The following is an 18,638-nucleotide window of genomic DNA, read 5'->3' on the forward strand; positions in this document are numbered from 1 at the left end:
ATATAGTTATGAATTCATAAAAATAAAAGCAAGAATGATTGTTCCCACTAACACTCCAACCAGAAGTGAGGCTCTGGCATTGCCTAAGTGATCAGGATAGAGCAGAGTCCCGCGAGGGCAGATTCACTGACCAGCCGCATGGATACGAGCTGGGCAGAAAAAGGGGCGCAGAAGCCGACCAAAGATCCTAGGGGCCTTGGGGACCCTACCACCCTAGCTCTAGGACGAGTCAAGTCTTTGGGGCCAAAGCGCAGTGGCCAGAGGAGGGGCGGGGCCCGGCTTATGAGAACAGAAGGCGGAGCTTCGGAGAAAAACCTCTGGCCCCCGGGACTGGACTGGCACGCGGCCCCCACCTGCGGCGAATCCCCAAGTCCGCGCGTCACTCCCAGCGGAATCGCCGCACAGCCCCAGCGTCTGGCGAAGTGCACGCCTCCCGGCTCCCACTCCAAGCTTCTCAGCCCGCCGCCTGCCTTTCTCTGCCAACCAGGGGCGGGGACGGGGAGGCACCGACTAGCATCTGAGATTGGCGCCGCCAAAGACCAAAAACCATTACCCAGTTCCGACGGCAGACTCGGGTGGGCAGCTCGGTCCGGCTTTGCTCCCTGGGGCCACCAGTTCGGAGGGTCAGAGCTGCCTGAGGGAAGCGACGGGCGCCGCTGCCAACTCAACAGAGAGTCTCAGGTCAGTGTGCGGCGCCTTCTCTGCCGGCTGCACTTGGGGAAACTTTGGGTTGCCTTGGCAGCTGCTGGGAGGAGGGCACCGAGGGCGCAGCCCGAGACCCCGAGGCCGCGTGGCCTTCGTGCGCCCCGCCCTCGAGCTCAGGCTCCGGATCTCGCACCTCACGTGCATCCTGACACTGCAGTGCCCCTAGCCAAGAATGAGACCCGGCCCACCGAGAGGCAACGGGCTTCACGGGCCTCCCCAGCGCCTCTGCCCCGCCACCCCGGGGTGCGCTCAGCCCGAGCATACCCTCTCGCCTCCTGCAATCCTCGCCGGTTCTCGGGTCCCGCTTTGCGGCGGGCGGCTGGGGCTTGGACCCCGCGGGATGCGGGTTCCGCCTCCTTCTTTGCCTCACGGCGCTGGGGGAATGTACCCGAGCCGCGGAACTGCTGGGTGTCGGCGGCGCGCGCTCGGCCGCAGGAGCGCGCGGGTCGGAGGGTCCAGCTCGAGCGCGTCTCCGTAGGTGCCTGGGGCCGCTGGGCAGCAGGAGATGCAGGCTGGGCGCAGATGGTGGGTTGTGGCTTGAGGAGTCCTTTGCAGCCTCTGGCTCGAGCAACCGGAGTCAGACAGAGGTGGGCAGCTGGGTCCCTTGGCTCTCCAGCGCGCACATCCTTGGCACCAAGGATGTGCGCGCTGGAGACCCCCTTCACGCAGAGCCGGGGTGCAGAGGTGCGCCTTCCCTGGGATAAGGGCAATGGCTGTCCTCTCTGGCTCGCCATTCCCCAAGGGTGGGCTGCATCCTCCCAGAGGGCTGGAGGTGAGGAAACCACTCTTCAGGGGCCCTGGTCAGAATCCCCTTTCGTGGATGGCAATAGCTTCAGCCCTCCAGCCGCTGCCCTGGCTCACAGAGGAGGTGAAGAAACATGCGCCCCGCCCCCATCCGTGCCCCAACGCTGTCGCCCCAGTCACCTTCCTTTGCCCTTCTCTGACAGCACTTTGGGCTTGCTCCCTCCCGTTCTTGGAAAAGCCTGAAGAGACGCCATGGGGGATCCAGAGACGCTGCCAGCATCCTCAATAGCTCGGAAATCTAGTCATCTTGGTTCCCTGAGATTGGAGGTGCAGGTTTGTCCTCCACCCACCCCTCTGTTACCTGTGTGTGTGTGTGTGTGTGTGTGTGTGTGTGTGTATGTGTGTGTATTGAGGGGGAATCTATTCAGAGATGTAGGGGTGTATATATCCCAATGATTTTTCCTAAAGGTCCTGGGGACAGCCCCAAGGTAATAGAAGATAACCTAGCCCTTTGTGGGTATGTGTAGGGAACAGTACTAGCTACTCCTTCCCTTAGGCATTTTGTCAATAATTCTTAGAAACTGGTGCTGGGGAAGAGCACTCTTCTTGGCCAGTCCCTTACATTTCCTGGGACAATCTCAGATGCATCTTGCTGGGTAGGAGAGGCATGCTTTAATTGTGGCTGGCAGGCTTTCCTTACTCCAAGTTGGCCTGGGCATCCTGGCCTTAGGCTCCCCAAAGGACCAGGTTTTTTCAGACTTGTTTGGGAAGAGCAAGGCAGCAAACCTCCAACCCCCAGGGCCTGTTCTAACTCAAGGCTGTACTCTGAAACCGAAAAAGGCTCCCTTAACTCCTTTCTGGGCTAACCATCTCTACCCTTCACTCCCGCAGAGGAGTTGAGCATCAAACCACTTGAAGACCTGTAAGAGTTAGAGGTAGGGGTTGATAGCATATAGGAATGAAGAGACTGCCCCACATTTTCTTGAAGTGGGCAGCAAGCACCTGGTATTGAATATCTAGGAATAGAGCCTGGAATCTTATTTTTAACAGATTCTCCCTGTGATGTTTATGCCCACAAAAGGTGAGAACCCATTGGTAGAGGAAATTTGGCCTCATTGTCCAACCCCACCAGCACAGAGGATTCACATGCAGAGGACCTGTATTTGCTGATGCATGTTTAGAAACTGTCATATGTTGAATTCTTCAGCAACAAGTATATTTGAGTATTTTTAAATTCTTAGAACTGTCTACTGTGACATAGATATTATCCTCATTTTAGGGGTGAGAAATTACTTCCCAAAGGTTGGTAACTTGAAGAGAGACAGCCCAGGTTCTTGACACACACACCTTGCTGCCTCTTCTGCATAAAGGCAGGACTCGGGTTAGTGGGAAGGACTGAATTTGAGCTTCAAACCTATTTGTGATGTTTTACTCCCTCTCTCCTCCACCATAGCCAGACAACTAACTTTATGGTGGGATAATGGATCCAATTAGAAAGTATAGTAAAAGGAACAAAGGAAAACAACTTTTTTGACCTAATGAAAGGAAAACAGGGAAATATTGGGAGAGAAAGCCGTAGGAAAGGCCTAGCCTGTCACCTCCAAGACAGCTTTTAAAGTACCTCAGCCAAAATGGCACTGTCACGTTAGACACTGCATGAGTCAAGTTCTCCAGACAGAACCATGCTCTGCAGCAAACTGGTCATCCAAGAGACAAAGAGATGTTAAGAAAGGACAGAGAAACGTGTACTTAACCTCTGACAGGCAGGTGGATAAGACAAAGGACCTTGGGAGAATTCCCTTTTCTTTTCTTCCTTAGCCTTCTCACCTGGCTGAACCAGGTAAGGGCCTGCAGGGCAGGCTCCATCCTACAAACAGACACCCACCAGTTTGCTATGCATAAAATCTACTCCAGGCGCTTTTACAAACTCGTAATTGGTGAAATATGATAAACTGAACAAACACTGTAGAGATTTCTTAACAAGGAATTAAAAAACTAGACTCTAAATGAGAAAGATGCTTGCAGCAAATCATTGGTGTTTATGTGCCTCTGAATAGCTTTGATTTCCTTTGGTAGGAACTGACAGCTGGCTGCCAGGAGACTCATCCAGGGACAGAAGAGAAAAAGTGAAGTATGAAATTTGGAATAATGTTTTCAGGTAACTTTCTATTTCCATTTGGAGTGGGTGTGTAGAAGGGTGAGTATAGTTATGGTTTGAACTGCTTCATTTATCCACAGATATTTTTAATAGGACTCATAATTTTAAAATGCAACGATTTTCTTTCTTCCTGGCTTCCAGTCTCCTGGTAGCAGGGCAGGCAGAGAACTGGGGATCTCAACTTTCAGCCTACAGATTCTCACTTTATTCACATTTTCACCTTGCTGCCTTCAAGTTCAGAGCCTTTCTGATCAGTTTGCTCAGGTTATCAATCTTTGTTTTCTTGCAGTTAGTTGTCTGCTACTTGGGACAGGGTGAAATAGCTGGAGGCCCAGGTACTCTGTCTGCAGATTTTCAACTGTCCTCTCATCTTCAGTCCTGTGCCTCCCTGCCACTTTCTGCAATGCTTGGAATCTCTGAGTGCTCAACTTTATGGGCCCTGTTAATGGGTGGGCTCCCTTCTCTTTGAGCCTCCTCCCCTGGCTCTTTATTTTGCAGCTATCTACCATTCCACCAGCTCAACTCTCTTCCAGGGCTTATTTGAAATTACTTATCTGATGATTCGTCCCCTCTAATTTTCTTTGTTCTTGAGAATATATATATATCTTTTTTAAAAATTAACCAAGTAGTTCTAATTTTGATGGGGTCTTGGTTGTAGAGAGAGATACTGAAAGATTGTGATAAAATGCCATGATGAATTGTAATTGATGTTAAAGACATTCTAACTTTAAAATAAAAATGTTTGTGCAACTGTTTAATCATTAAGGTCTAATAAAAACATAGGATTTAGAAATTATAAAGAAAATGTACTTAAAGGATATGTTCTTTCCATTTCTCACTGATTATATTCCACTTATGTTTACAAAATATTATTTATAGATTCTGAAAAAGCATTTTTGGTATTTTATCTGTTACTTAAATAGGCTTCAGGTTAGAGATGTGATAAAAATAAAAGGAGTCAGAATTATGAGACAATGTTTGTGTATGTGCTGCTGAAGATTGAACCCAGGACCTCGCCTGTGCTAGAAAAGTTTTCTATCACTGAGCTACATCTCCAGATCACTGAAATAAAAAAAAAAATTTTAAGAAGGATGTAGTGAGTAGGAAGGCACAAGAAAGTCTTCTAGCATTGTTTAATTTCATGTTTCATCCACATGGAATATTATATTGTCATTCCATAGGGGAATGTCATGAGCAGCGCTAGTAATAATTATTCAGAGGTGGATTATCTTTAAATACAAGCATATATTCGGTCACACCAATCACCAAAAACAAATAATTAATGCAAAGCTCATTGGGTGTGCTGGAGTACCCCAACTAGCATTCAAAGCACATTAATTAAACACTATAAACAAATCACACAATCCTAGGGCAACCATGAGCCCCCAAATACCTCCAATGCCACGTGACTTCTCTTAGTCAAAGAGCAGACGTTGTCCTTGTCTGGTGGTTCTCTCCAGCCGATGGCTAGACGTCAGGAAATAGTGGAGTCAGTCCAGGGATGGACGGCAAGGTGGCCATTCTCACTGATTTCTTAGAGCAAAACACTTCAATGTGGCAGGACCAGCAATTTAAATATAGTTTCATGTTGGTGGTGTACCTTGATGATTGGTTATGCCCAGTGAAAGTCAACGTCCATTGGTTATATCCAGTGAGGTAATATATTTGCAACTGGGCATGTTCTTTGCACATGCTTATGGAGCTGCACTCCCTATCATATGTAACCAGTCATTGCTAAGAATGCCTATGGCTAGTGCCCCTTATAGCTCTTTATCAATTGCAAGCAGACATGTCTAAGCAGTTCAATGGCTGCTGTTCCTTATGGCCAACAACTTAGTTAGTCCCAGCATGTCCCAGCATGTCTATGGCAGATGCACCTTACAAGGAAGAACCCAACACTCTGATAGACTGAGCCTTTACCAGGACATATAGCTCATTAGTAGGTGTGTCGGGATTGAAACCTGGGCCTGCGAGTCTGAACTTCTTCCAGTTGGAGTGTTTTCTGTGTGGAAAGTAAAACTGAACTGGGGGGTTGCTTAAACACTACATATAATGAAGAAGTTGACTGAATTTTAATATCTCAGCTCTGGGTGCTCAGTCAGGATGTTTCTCTCAGACAGGAGAAAAGAACATTCTAGGCAAGAGAAATGGTCTTAATTAAAAAGTAAATTTAGCTCTATGAAAAATAAGTCAGACTTAAATATCAGAATATCAGCACTTTGGATGTACAAATAGATAAGGAAAGGTTAAAAAAAACACTTGAAAGAGGATGAAGGCCTAATGATAGGAGATTATTCCAGTAAGATACTGATTACAAAATGTGACCTTAGGGACTCAAATATGTACTATACATTTAAAGAATAAAATATCTATGGCTTTTTTTTTCTCTGAAAAATTTAATGTTCAGAATTGTCCTACTAAATGTTAAAAAGTAAGCAAACCAAGTGACTTTAAAAGTCATTATAGCCAGCTGCAGTGATATGGATCTATAGTCCAAATTACTTGGGAGATTGAGGCAGAAGGATCGCTTGAGCCCAGGAGTTCAGGGCCAGCCTGGACAATATAGCGAGGCCTGTCTCTTAGAAAGAAAAACAAAAGTCGTCATAATGAAGAAAGAGTAAACCTCATGGAGTTGTTTTTGCTAGCCAGCCCTCCAGCCCTTGAGAGAGAGGATCTACCATTGTATTTATGACAGATAACTTAGGCAGCCAGTTGATACCATTTATTTGCTTCTTTAAGATCTGCAGCCCACAGCATCCCGCTTTCCACAGGACTGAGGTGGACACTGTGCCACTCAGGGATCCAGGTTGCCCCTATTGCCAGCTCCCTTTCTCCTGGAACCTCTTGACACCAATCTTAGTGAAAGAAAAGTTTTGACGGGAAGTGTTCAGATTTAGTGTTGTGGACAAAGGCCTTTACTTGAAAAGTCCAGAGACTTCCCAAATAGGTTCTTATGAGAGTTTAAAACAACAAAACTCCAAAGCAAGATTTCCCAAATAGAAAGCATATTTCCCTATATGAAAGTATAATATTAAAATATGGTACCTGGCAACTTGTTCATATTTCAGTGTTTCTTAAATGCTACTTTTTTCCCAAAGATTTTTAAAAATGACCATTTACTGTATCTATTATTACTAGGTGATTTATTACTAGTTACTAGTTACTAGGTGATTTCTATTTTCGATGTTATGTTCCAAATCACTTCTCTAAATTTCTTTGCTGTATTAAATGCATTTATAAATGAAAAATACTAAAAGAAGTATCTTTTATGATGGCTCTCTCACTGTGGCTCTTTTCAAATGTTTTGCTTTAGAATAGATCTTTTGAGTTGGAACCCATGCTACTAGTAGATTCTAAATTCCTATGTTCCTGAGTCACAGGTATGTTTATCTCTGGAATAGTTCTTACAGAATGTGACAATGAGGACGTAAAATCAAAATGTTTACTTTTGTTGTGTTTACATATATATTTATTGAGTAGTTGTTCTTTGTTTGCATCACGAATGATACCAAAGTGGAGAGGAACAAGTTTATTCTTCAGAATGCTTCCTTTCATGGCAACTGCAATGGAAAGTTTGTGCAAAAATACTATTGATAACACCATGAATTATGTTGCAAAAATAAGACCTCGTATGACTCTGTAAATTTTGCATGTATGCTATGCTTTTTTTTCTGAATGCATGTTTTATTTTACAATAAATAGATAAGAGTGGCATTATATGGAAGAGTATATGAAATAGGTACCGTTTAAACAATAATAATAAAATGACACCCCTATACATAGCACCAAGATTCAGAAATAGAACATGATCATTTTCTCTTAACTTTTATGTTTATCATTCTTTTTTGCTTTCATTTTTATTTCCTACTTATAAATGATCTGTAAGTAAAATAATTGTATCTTTAAAAAAACTGGGCAACAAGCACACAATTATACACATCAGGAAAGAGCAATATTTGCCAATATATGATGGCAGCTCTCAGAAGATAAATTGGACAGTCTCTGCATCTTGGTCTGGCTCAACGTCCAGGTGTGCTTACAAGAACTCCTGTAGGCAAGGTCAAGAGTGAGTGGGTCCTGGGAAGCGTGGGGCTCAACATTACAGAGCTGCTGGCAGTGCACAGTGAGACCAGTACTGGTATCTAAAGGGAATGAATGGGCTGTTCAGTCTTTCTCCTCTGAAGCCCACTAGAGATGAAATGAGCACCATGATTGCCACAGAAGACAAGTATAGAAGAGAGAGGAGCGACGTGGTTGGGACACAGCAAGCAAAGACAAGAACTGAGAGCAGGCTCCCCCTGGGATGTGGTCCTCTGCTAACAGATGGAGAAATGACCAAGTGATCTTAGAGAGGGTATCTTTGGTACTCATTATCCCAACATTTCCCTTCAGCATTTTCCTGGGGGTGGGTGCCTTTCCTACCTGAAGATGTCTAGCCCTTGGTGTCTCATGCTCTCCTTTTTCCTTGTTTCACTATTTCATCTTTGTCAATTACCTCCTCCAGTAAATTTTTGAGAGTTTGTCCTAGTTCTTGTCCAATGGCTTAGCTAAATATAGAATTTGAAACAGGTTCATTTTCCTTCAGAATTTTAAAGCTATTCCTCCAATGTTTTTCACCATTATTATTGGTAGATCTGAAACTATAGTAATTCTGGATCCTTAAGTATGAAACTTATCACCACATTCCCTGAACCCTACCTCTAAACCTGTGGAATCTTCTCTGTTTTAGAAATTTACAACCAGGTGTTATAAGTATGGTTGGCTTTCATTTATTGTGGGATGCTCTAATTGGGCCCTTTTAATTTGGTTATTCATGTTCCTTGGACCTAGAAATTCTTTTTGATCTCGTTGATTTCTCCCCTGTGCTCCTACCTCTGCCCTCCAGTATTTTTTCCTTTATGCAGCTTCCATTATTTGAATGTTGAAGTTCCTGGTCTGGTCCTCTAATTGTCTTCCCCACTCTATTCATTTTGTTTGACTACTTTAAAGATTTTTTTTCTCTTTGACTTTTTTTATCTTAAATTTACACAGAGCTTTCATGCAATCAACTATCAATAATTTAAAAAAAATTTCCAATTAAAAAAAATTACTTAACATTAAAAAATTTTTTCTAATCAGTTATATATGACAGCAGAATGCATTTCATTTCATTGTGCACAAATGGAGCACAACTTTTCATTTCTCTGGTTGTATATGATGTAGAGTTGCACCATTTGTGCAGTCATACATGTACCTAGTGTAATGATGTCCTTTGCATTCTACCATTTTTCCTACCCCCATGCCCCCTCCCTCCATTATGGATCAGAATCCACTTATCAGAGAGAAAATTCAGCCTTTGATTTTTGGTAATTGGCTTACTTAGCATGATGTTCTCCAACTCCATCCATTTACCTGAAAATGCCATAATTTTATTCTCTTTTAATGCCAAGTAATATCCCATTGTGTATATATACCAGAATTTCTTTATCCATTCATCTATTGAAGGGCATCTAAGTTGCTTCCACAGTTTAGCCATTGTGAATTGTGCTGCTATAAACACTGAAGTGGCCGTGTTACTATAGTACACAGTTTTTAAGTCTTTAGGGTGTAGACTGAGGAGAGGGATAGCTGGGTGAAATAGTGGTTTCATTCCAAGTTTTCTAAGGAATCTCCGTACAGCTTTCCAGATTGGTTGCTACCAGCAATGAATGAATGTGCCTTTTCCCCCATATCCTCGACAACACTTATTGTTGCTTGTATTCTTGAAAACTGCCATTCTAAATTAAATCTTAGAGTAGTTTTGATTTGCATTTCTCTAATTGCTAGAGATGATGAACATTTTTTCATATATTTGTTGATTGATTGTGTTTCTTCTTCGGAGAAGTGTCTGTTCAGCTTCTTAGTGCATTTATTGATTGGGTTGTCTGTATTTTTTGGTATTTTTTTGAGTTCTTTATAAATCCTGGAGATCAGTGCTCTCTATCTGATGTATGTGTGGTAAAAATTTGCTCTCTCATTCTGTAGGCTCTCTCTTCACCTCATTGATTGTTTCTTTTGCTGAGAAGCTTTTTAGTTTGAATTCATCCCATTTATTGATTCTTGATTTTATTTCTTGTGCTTTAGGAATCTGATTAAGGAAGTCAGGACCTAATCTGACATGATGAAGATTTGAGCCTACTTTTTCCTCTGTTAGGTGCAGGATCTCTGGTCTAATTCCTAGGTCCTTGATCCACTTTGAGTTTTGTGCATGGTGAGAGATAGGGGTTTAATTTCATCCAGATTTCCCAGCACCATTTATTGAATAAGCTATCTTTTCTCCAATGTATATTTATGGTGCCTTTGTCTAGTAAGAGATACTTTAGAGATCTTATCAGCCTTCTCATCCAGCTTTTCTGTTGAATTTCCCAGATCTGTATCATGTTTTTGCCTTTTGAGAACTTTTTTTATGGAATCTCAATATTCTTTTTTTTCATATGATATTATTCTTATAATGCAGTTACAATATCTTGTTCATGTGAGGATAATGAGTTTTGAAATTTTCATTTTCCTAACATCTGTTTCCTCCAAGTTGCTTATTTCTTTTACTATGATGTCTGTCTTCAATGTAGGAGGCACTTTGGTTTGTTTTCGAGCACACAGGTGAGGCTTGTCACGTGTAAGCTTCACTGTGGGATTATCTGGTGGCATGTAGGGGAACCTGCCTAGATGTTTTCTCTTAGCAGATCCAGCTCTTGAGAGGAGAGTATAGCAGGGGTAAGGGATGGCTTCCAGCCTTCTTGGAACTGAGCTGGGGAGTCTCCCAGGCAGTGGTCAAAAAGTGAAACACTTATTCTCGGTTTTCTGTTGTTCTCAAATATGCCTAGTGTCTCCAACCCAGAAACCTGTTTCACCATTTCAGCACACCTCTGTGTAAGGAAAGAACCAAATGAAGGAAAGAGAGGGGAGAGATGTCCCAATAGTAACAGGTTTATTAGGGACAAACCTGCGGAGGGGATCCAGTGCAGACTGAGACCTGTATTCCAACTTCTGCTTATAGCCTGGGGTCATTATAGGGACTTGAGAGAGTGGGAGAAATTTTGCATTTAGGCTGTTGGTAGGGGGTTGTCAGGAAAGGATGCTTGTGGTCTCACCTCCATTGTTGAAGTGGTCATTGTTTCAGGCCAAACCAAGATGACAGAGTATTGTATGGGGGTTTAGTCGAAGTAACTGGGAGGTGACTCTTGTTCGAAGATGAAGGATATGTTTCAAAATGGCAATTCCTGTGTCAAGTTCTCCCTAACATTCTGGACATCCAGAATGAGAGAGCGGCACTGGTCTACTGCCAGTGACTTGGAGTTGTGGGAACCACCTAAGGCAGTGCTTCCTGTGCACACAAATCACATGGGATCTAGTGAAGAGGTAGGTGCTGATGCAGTAGCTCTGGGCTTGAGTCTGAGATCTGCTGTCTAGTAAGCTTTTTGCTGCTGGTCTGAGGTGAGATCACACTTCCAGCAGCAAAGACCCAAGACTTCTCTAACAGCTTTTCACCTGGCCCTCCTTACTTTCCATGAATTCTTCATCACTATCGTCACCCAGTTCTAAAGCTTCTGGGCTACTGCCTTCAGGATTCTGCGGTGTGTGTGGAGTTGGTTCTCAGCTTTATCTTTATCGTTGCTGACTCAAGGCCCAGCTTTCTCAGGTTGATAGAGTCAGTTGCTACTGGCTTACCAGCTTACTAGTTTCCAAAATGTCACTGTCCCCTTCTTTCATTTTCCCTCTATCTTTTGGGGGTGGGGGCGTAATTCTTTCATTTTGTGGTGCGGTGGGGGTTGGTCAGGAAGAAGCAAAATTGTGTGTGTTCTGCCATATTAACCCTAACTCTCACCATCTGCTAAAGCATTTCCCTCAATTTGGTTATATCTGTGTAAACAGAGTTTGTTTTGTAATTCATAACTACTGTGGCATGCCTCTGGGTCTTTGCATACAGTGTTCTCTAATTCTCTCTTTCTCTTTTGTCTGCCTGCCAAATTCTTTGTTTTTTTAATTTTTATTTTCTTTGCAGTGTTGGGGATTGCTAGGCAAGCACTCTACTACCTGGCTGCACTAACAGCCCTATCTGACACAGTCTTCAAGACCCAGATCCAGGGCTGGCTTCTGTGAAGCCCCCTTTGTTTCAGAGTTGTTGAAGCTGTTGTGTTGTCATGATTCTTCCCGTAGCCAGCTGATTGATTATACAATAATCCAGCTATGCAGTATTTTCCAAAGATTGTGAACTCCTCAGGGTAGGCTTGTGTCTTTGCATCTCAGTACCCAGTACATTTAAGAGCTTATGGATACCTAACAATTGAATTAATTTTTGTGCATGTCTATATTTTTCTTTTTTTAAATTTTCTGCTCTCTCTGTGTTTTCTTTCTATTAAGAGGTTATTATATCACATGTTCAAGGCCAACCTGGGCAACTGAGCAAGACTCCATCTCAAAACAAAATAAAAAGTTTGGGGATGTAGGTCAGTAATGAGGCACTTGCCAACTTGTGCAAGGGTCTCAGTTCAATCCTTCAATCCCCAGTCCTGGGCGGGGAGAAAAGTCAATGATTAGCATAAATATAAGTTCTCAATTTCTAAAAACTACCCTATTATATTAGATTTAAATATTATATAGACATCCATTTTACATCTAAATATCAATAAAAGACAAAATTTCCCTTAGCCTTAATGAAGGCATAATTATTACCCCTGACTAAAGTGATCTATTGAAGGAGTTTGAATTTAAAATATTTAAATAAATTAAATGTAAATCTTTTTCAGTTTCAATGTTTTTTTTTAAGTCTACCAAGCTTCCAGGGCTCCTTTCAGATTTCTTGCCTATAAGACCTTTTTAGAGCAAATGAAGTACCATTAAAATTTAACCCAAACTTTGGATTGTGCAGAGGGGAGTGAGGGGAGGGACAGGGGAATGGGGATGGGAAAGATGGTGGAATGAGGTGGACATTATTACCCTATATACATGTAATGGTTACACTTCTGGTCTGATTCTGCATCATGTTCAGCCACAGGAAGGAGAAGTTGTGCTCCATTTGTGTACAATGTGTCAAAATGCCTTCTACTGTCATGAATAACTAACTAGAACAAAAAAAAATAACCCAGAAATTGTTAATAACACCATAGTCTAGTCAGCATGTAATTTAAATAATGGAATTAATAAAAATGTACAATTATGCTCACTATTGCTAGCTTAGTGTGAATTTCAGACATCATGTCAGCTCTCTTAAAGTTTTGTAGACCAAATAATTTTTCATCACCTAACAAAACATAAAAATGCCTTTCAAATTGAAAATCTAGTATCACTTGCATAATTTAAGGGCATGTTTAAGTAATTTAATATTAGAGCTTTTACATTAAGCTACTACAAACATGCTATATTTTAGTTGATTCAATTGCAATTATACAGAACATTGGCATTTTTACTTAAATTTACTTTTTACTATTATTCATTTAAAAATACTTTTCACTGCCAGGCACTGTGGCACATGCTTGTAATTCTAGTCCCTCATGAGGCAAAGGCAGAAGGATTGCGAGTTCAAAGCCAGCCTTAGCAACAGTGAGGCACTAAGCAACTCAGTGAGATCCTGTCTCTAAATAAAACACAAAATAAGGACTGGGGTTGTGGCTCAGTGGTAGAGTGCTTGCCTAGCATGCACGAGGCACTGGGTTTGATTCTCAGCACCACATAAATGTAAAATAAAAATATTATGAGTACCAAAAAATTATATATATATATATATATATATATATATATATATATATATATATTTTTTTTTTTTTTCTTCCACAGGCCTGGGCTGTAGCTTAGTGGTAGAGCACTTGCCTAGCATGTGTGAGACTCTGGGTTTGATCCTCAGCACCACAGAAATAAAGCTATTGTGTCCATTTACAACTAAAAATAATTTAAAAAATATGTTTTAACAGGTAAAAAAAAATAAGTGGATTATTATTTAAAAATGAGCTTTAGGGAATAACATGTTGGCATTCCATCATAAATATTCAAGGATGATTTCAAAAATACATTTTAGTTTGTAATTCCCTAAAGATCATTTCTTTTCTAAAATTTACTTTTCAATTCATGATTTTTCTCTGCATTTGTTAATAACATAATCCAATGTATGTCCCCTTTATACCTATTTCAGAAATTGTGAGTGACAAAATGAATGTAAATTGGGACGTTGATTCCCGCTAATCTTTTGGTCTTCATCTTCTTTGATAACCAGCTATTGATTTCTGACTTTTGAAGATGGATGAAGGTACAAAAATTTCAAATGATGGAAATTCCTTGATCAAACAGTCCATCAGAGCCGACTTCGCTTCACAAGACTTTTGCTAGAAGGTGGTGCCTACATCAATGAGAGCAATGACCTCAGGGAAATGCCTTTAATGATTGCTTGTAAGACCAAACATGTGGATCCCCAGAGTGTCAGTAAAGCCAAAATGGTGACGTACCTGTTAGAAAACAGTGCCGATCCCAATATACAGGACAAATCTGGGAAAACTGCCTTCATACACGCTTGCTTAGAAAAAGCTGGTCCAGAAGTTGTTTCTTTGCTCCTAAAGAGCAGAGCTGACCTCAGCTTGCAAGACCAATCGGGTTACTCAGCTCTTGTTTATGCAATAAATGCAGAAGACAAGGAGACCCTGAAAGTTCTCCTTAGTGCTTGCAAGGCAAAGGGGAAAGAGGTCATCATTATAACCACTGCAAAATCACCCTCTGGGGGGCACACTACCAAACAGTACCTAAACATGCCTCCTGCAGACATCGATGGGTGTCACTCCCCAGCCACCTGCACCACTCCTTCTGAGATAGACATCAAAACAGCCTCATCGCAACTTTCACATTTTTCTGAAACTGAACTGATGCTTTTTGGCTTTAAAGACCGGGAGGCCTGTGGAAGCAGTGATGATACCTGGGAACCAGGCTCTCCCGTGAGGAAGCCTGCAGTGTTCCCTAATGGGCCCAAGCTATCCCAGGGTCCAGCCTGGATCAAAAGTACCCCATTATTAAAGCACCAGAACAGAGTGGCCTCCTTGCAAGAGGAGCTCCTGGATATTACACCAGAGGAAGAATTCTCCAAAACCAATGGGCTGGCACTTTCTAAGCGATTCATCACAAGGCACCAAAGCATTGATGTAAAAGATACTGCGCATTTGCTCAGAACCTTTGATCAGGCTGGTTTAAGGAATATGTCATATGATGAAATAAATTATCAATTTCTGTTTCCAGATGGAAATCAGCCATGTGCTGAAATTCCTGTTGATCAGGACCCAGACCCTAACCAGACGATATTTACCTCCACCTTGAGAAGCATAGTTCAAAAAAGAAACTCAGGGGCAAATCACTACAGCTCTGATTCCCAGCTCTCCGAAGGCCTTATTCCACCAACTTTAGAAGATGGCAAAACATTTACAGGAAAAAAGAAGATCCTCTTGCCATCTTCTTCACTGTTGTCAGGCTCCAAATAATTGTCAGAGACCATCCCCCCAGGGCCCCTGAGCAGGAGAAATCCTGCAGTTTTAGAAAGGCGGGGTTCTGGAGCTTTCCCTTTAGATCACAATATTATGCAGACCAGGCCTGGGTTTCTGCAACCCTTAAATGTAAATCCTCACCCTCCCATCTCAGATATCAATGTCAACAATAGGATTTGCAGCCTTCTTTCTTGTGGTCAAAAAGTGCTTATGCCAACAGTTCCTATTTTCCCTAAAGAATTAAAAAGTTAAAAAATGTTGTTAAGGAGACAGTCTTTGCAAACAGAACAAATTAAGCAATTGGTAAATTTTTAAGAGAAGGCTACAAAACACATTGTCTTCAGATGTCTGTGTCAGAGAAATACACATCTAGAAAAGAAAGCTTAAATGTCCATCCTTTTATGTCTTGTTATTGGTTAGCCCATTGTGGTTAGATAGACTAAAATATTATGTTTTGAATTAAGCACTGTGAACATATGCATATTGTACAGCTTCTGCTGAGGGAATTCTCTCAAACAAAGTGAAAGCTATTTTTCTCAAAGCTTCCAATATTTATCAGCCTTCATGTGGTCCAGGTTTTCCATTTAAACAAAAATGAGCAAAAAAAAATCACAATATTTTGAAGATTTAAAAAAATTTTTTTCAGAATGTTTTTATTAGGAAACAATGTTTTCAAGTCATAATTATTTACCATTTCATGTCAACAAATAAGGTGATTTTCCACAATGCAAAAAGCATAAAAGAAAATGACAGCTCTAAAATGTTCTAACTTCAATCAACTCAAGGTACAAAGAAAGAAAGATCAAATTCTGAAAAAAAATGTTGACTGCAGGTAAGTTAAGAGTTAATTTAAAAATTTAAAAGGTCAAAACACTATAGTTAAAATAGGCCACCCGTATTCCTGGTGTCAGCTAAATCAGTATCAATCTGGCAGAGTCAGGGATTTTACAAGCTACTAATATCCTATGCCAAGTATTTTGTGTGCTTTTTATTTTGCTTTGGTTGTTTTTAAACAACCTTATATACAACTGCTGTCTTATGGTATCATTCTTGTACCACATCTTTTAATTCCTGTTATTTTTGGAAGTAGCATCTACAGGTTTCCAATAACAAGGTAATACAGAATTCAAAAAGCATTCTTCCTAAATTACATCAATATATACTTGTCTTCCAAAAAGAAAAAGAAAAAAAAACAACCAACAACAAAAAAAAGGTTGACATTTATCACAAACAGAAAATCATGCTTGCTTCATTTTAAAAATGAAAGGCCAATTATTAGATTAGTTTAGGTAAACTTAAAATTAAGAAAGCCAGTAGAAACTTAATGACAAAATGTATTAAATATTTGGTCAATATTAAGCAATATCTTTTAATTTCAACATGCAGTTATTAGACATTCATATAATAAAGATACATAAGGATAACCTCAGTGTGACATTCTAATCACGTAGTATTTTAGGACCTATGCATAACTTCTAAAAAGATAAATGCTACTATTATAAAATATTTAAAAATGATTACATTATCTACATAACTTTAAAGTATGGTGTTTATACAAAGATTACTTACTTTTTTCTAGCAATTCTAAAACAGAATAAACCAAACTATACAAAACCTGAGTGTACTAACCAAAATATTGTCATATACAATATTATTGCTTTGCATTCTGTAATGGGGGAGATCTTAACAATAGGCATGATGCTCTTCTTGGTAATTTGACAAAAGCAAGTTGTAATGTATATAGTGATTATTTATGTCTCGTGGCTTTTATTTTAAAAAGTAATGGGAGGTTTTTCATTTGATGTTTTGAAAAATTTAATATTCATCACACTAGAAATATTTTTTATTCAGAACTTAAAATTGCACCAGAAGTTCTTAAGTAGGTAAATGTTTTTTGTGAGTTAATGTCAAGAAAAATGCTTGTGTTCAAGTTGTAAGGATACAGTTTAAATGAATATGTAAATAGATTAGTTCATAAACAAAATGGTATCAATAAAAATTTAAAATATCATTTTGATTATTGCTGATGTTTACTTCTTAAATACTAATAATAAATATTTCTACAAATTTCAATGGAAACAGCCATATATGTTACTTTGAAGAAATACAAAATCAAGAAAAATCTGATATTCTCATTCCAACATGACAAAATTTTTATGGGATTAAAAATTTGGGGCCATATTTGGAAGAATTTTTCACCTGCTAGCCATCTTCAGAACATTGTAGGTGCTGAGATTTTTGGAGTCCAATTGTAAAGTGATCCCATGGGACTTTTTCACTCCATTAAGTGGAATATATACTGTGGGTACCAATGTGCAGATATTTGCAGTGTGTACATGTGTGTGTGTTATGTGTGTGTGTAAGGTCTATTTTAAATTATATTTTAACTTTATGTAAGTATGATTTCATGTGAAATTCTGATGGTACTTCTTTAACTAGTTTTACAGGTACCATTTTCAATCTCTTGGGACTGGTACTTCCAAGAATGTAGCTGACACTAATGGTAAGAATTGTTCAGTAGAGGGCATCAGGCAGTGTCAGTTACTGAGACAAGTGTTGACAATGTGCATCCAATTTGATTCTCATATGGCTTACTTGAGAGAGAGAGAATGAACTAGTGAGGGTGATGAGAAGAATATTCCTCAGGTTTTTAAAATTTTTTTTATTTCCTGATGCTTTAACATCCTAGGGTCTTGTTGATACTCTTACCTGAATAATGATAAAACTTTTTTTTAAATGGGTCTTGCTGTGTGTTACCCAGGCTGACTTCAAACTCCTGGGCTCAAGCAATACTCCTACCTCAGCCTCCCAAATAGCTGGAACTATAGGCACATCACTGTGCCCAACTCAAAACCTACATTATTAAAACAAGAAGGGTCTAGCCCAATGAGAAGTCATAATTCTTAATAGATTAACATTTGAGTTTATATAGCCTCCTTTGGTGCCAGAACTCCTTATATTGTATACCTTCTTTGAATGTGTCTATAGTATCTTTCTTTCTTTCTTTTTTTTAGTTGTAGATGGATACAATACCTTTATTTATTTATTTCTATGTGGTGCTAAGGATTGAACCCAGTGCCTCCCATGTGCTGAGCAAGCACTCACTGGAGCTACAACCCCAGCCCATTTCTACAGTTTGTTTGTTTGTTTTGTTGTTTTTTGCAGTACTAGAAATAGAACCCAAAGGTGTTCTACCACTCAGCTATATTCTAAATCTTTGTTTTTCAAGTTTTGAGACAGGGTCTCACTAAATTGCCAAGGCTAGCTTATGATCTCCTGCCTCAGCCTCCCGAGTTGCTAGGATTACAAACATGTGCCTCAGATACAGAATGTCTTCAATTCTTAAAAGGTAGGAAACAAACAAACAAACTGGAAAAGAATAGTTAATGTTGCAATTAACAACATTAACAAAAAATAATTTAAAGAACCTTAATTGGCTAGAACACTGGAACAAAACCAATAGCCTAAAAGCTTAACAGTCATGGATCTCATATGTTTAGGTTTTGAAAATCAGTTGCATAAGATTAAGATGATTGACAATTAATGAGGGAAAAATA

At 40.3% G+C, this 18,638-nt stretch overlaps 1 pseudogene across 1 annotated transcript; it reads left to right on the plus strand.

Moving 5' to 3' along the window:
- Positions 1 to 1,402: 1,402 nt before the first annotated feature.
- Positions 1,403 to 17,092, plus strand: LOC144373821 (ankyrin repeat domain-containing protein 34B-like; annotated as a pseudogene). The gene is made up of 3 exons (XR_013433368.1): positions 1,403 to 1,782; positions 3,526 to 3,607; positions 13,833 to 17,092. The product of XR_013433368.1 is annotated as an ankyrin repeat domain-containing protein 34B-like (transcript).
- Positions 17,093 to 18,638: the final 1,546 nt, after the last annotated feature.

This window comes from Ictidomys tridecemlineatus, unplaced genomic scaffold, assembly GCF_052094955.1.
Source record: "Ictidomys tridecemlineatus isolate mIctTri1 unplaced genomic scaffold, mIctTri1.hap1 Scaffold_50, whole genome shotgun sequence".
Lineage (NCBI taxonomy): Eukaryota > Metazoa > Chordata > Mammalia > Rodentia > Sciuridae > Ictidomys > Ictidomys tridecemlineatus.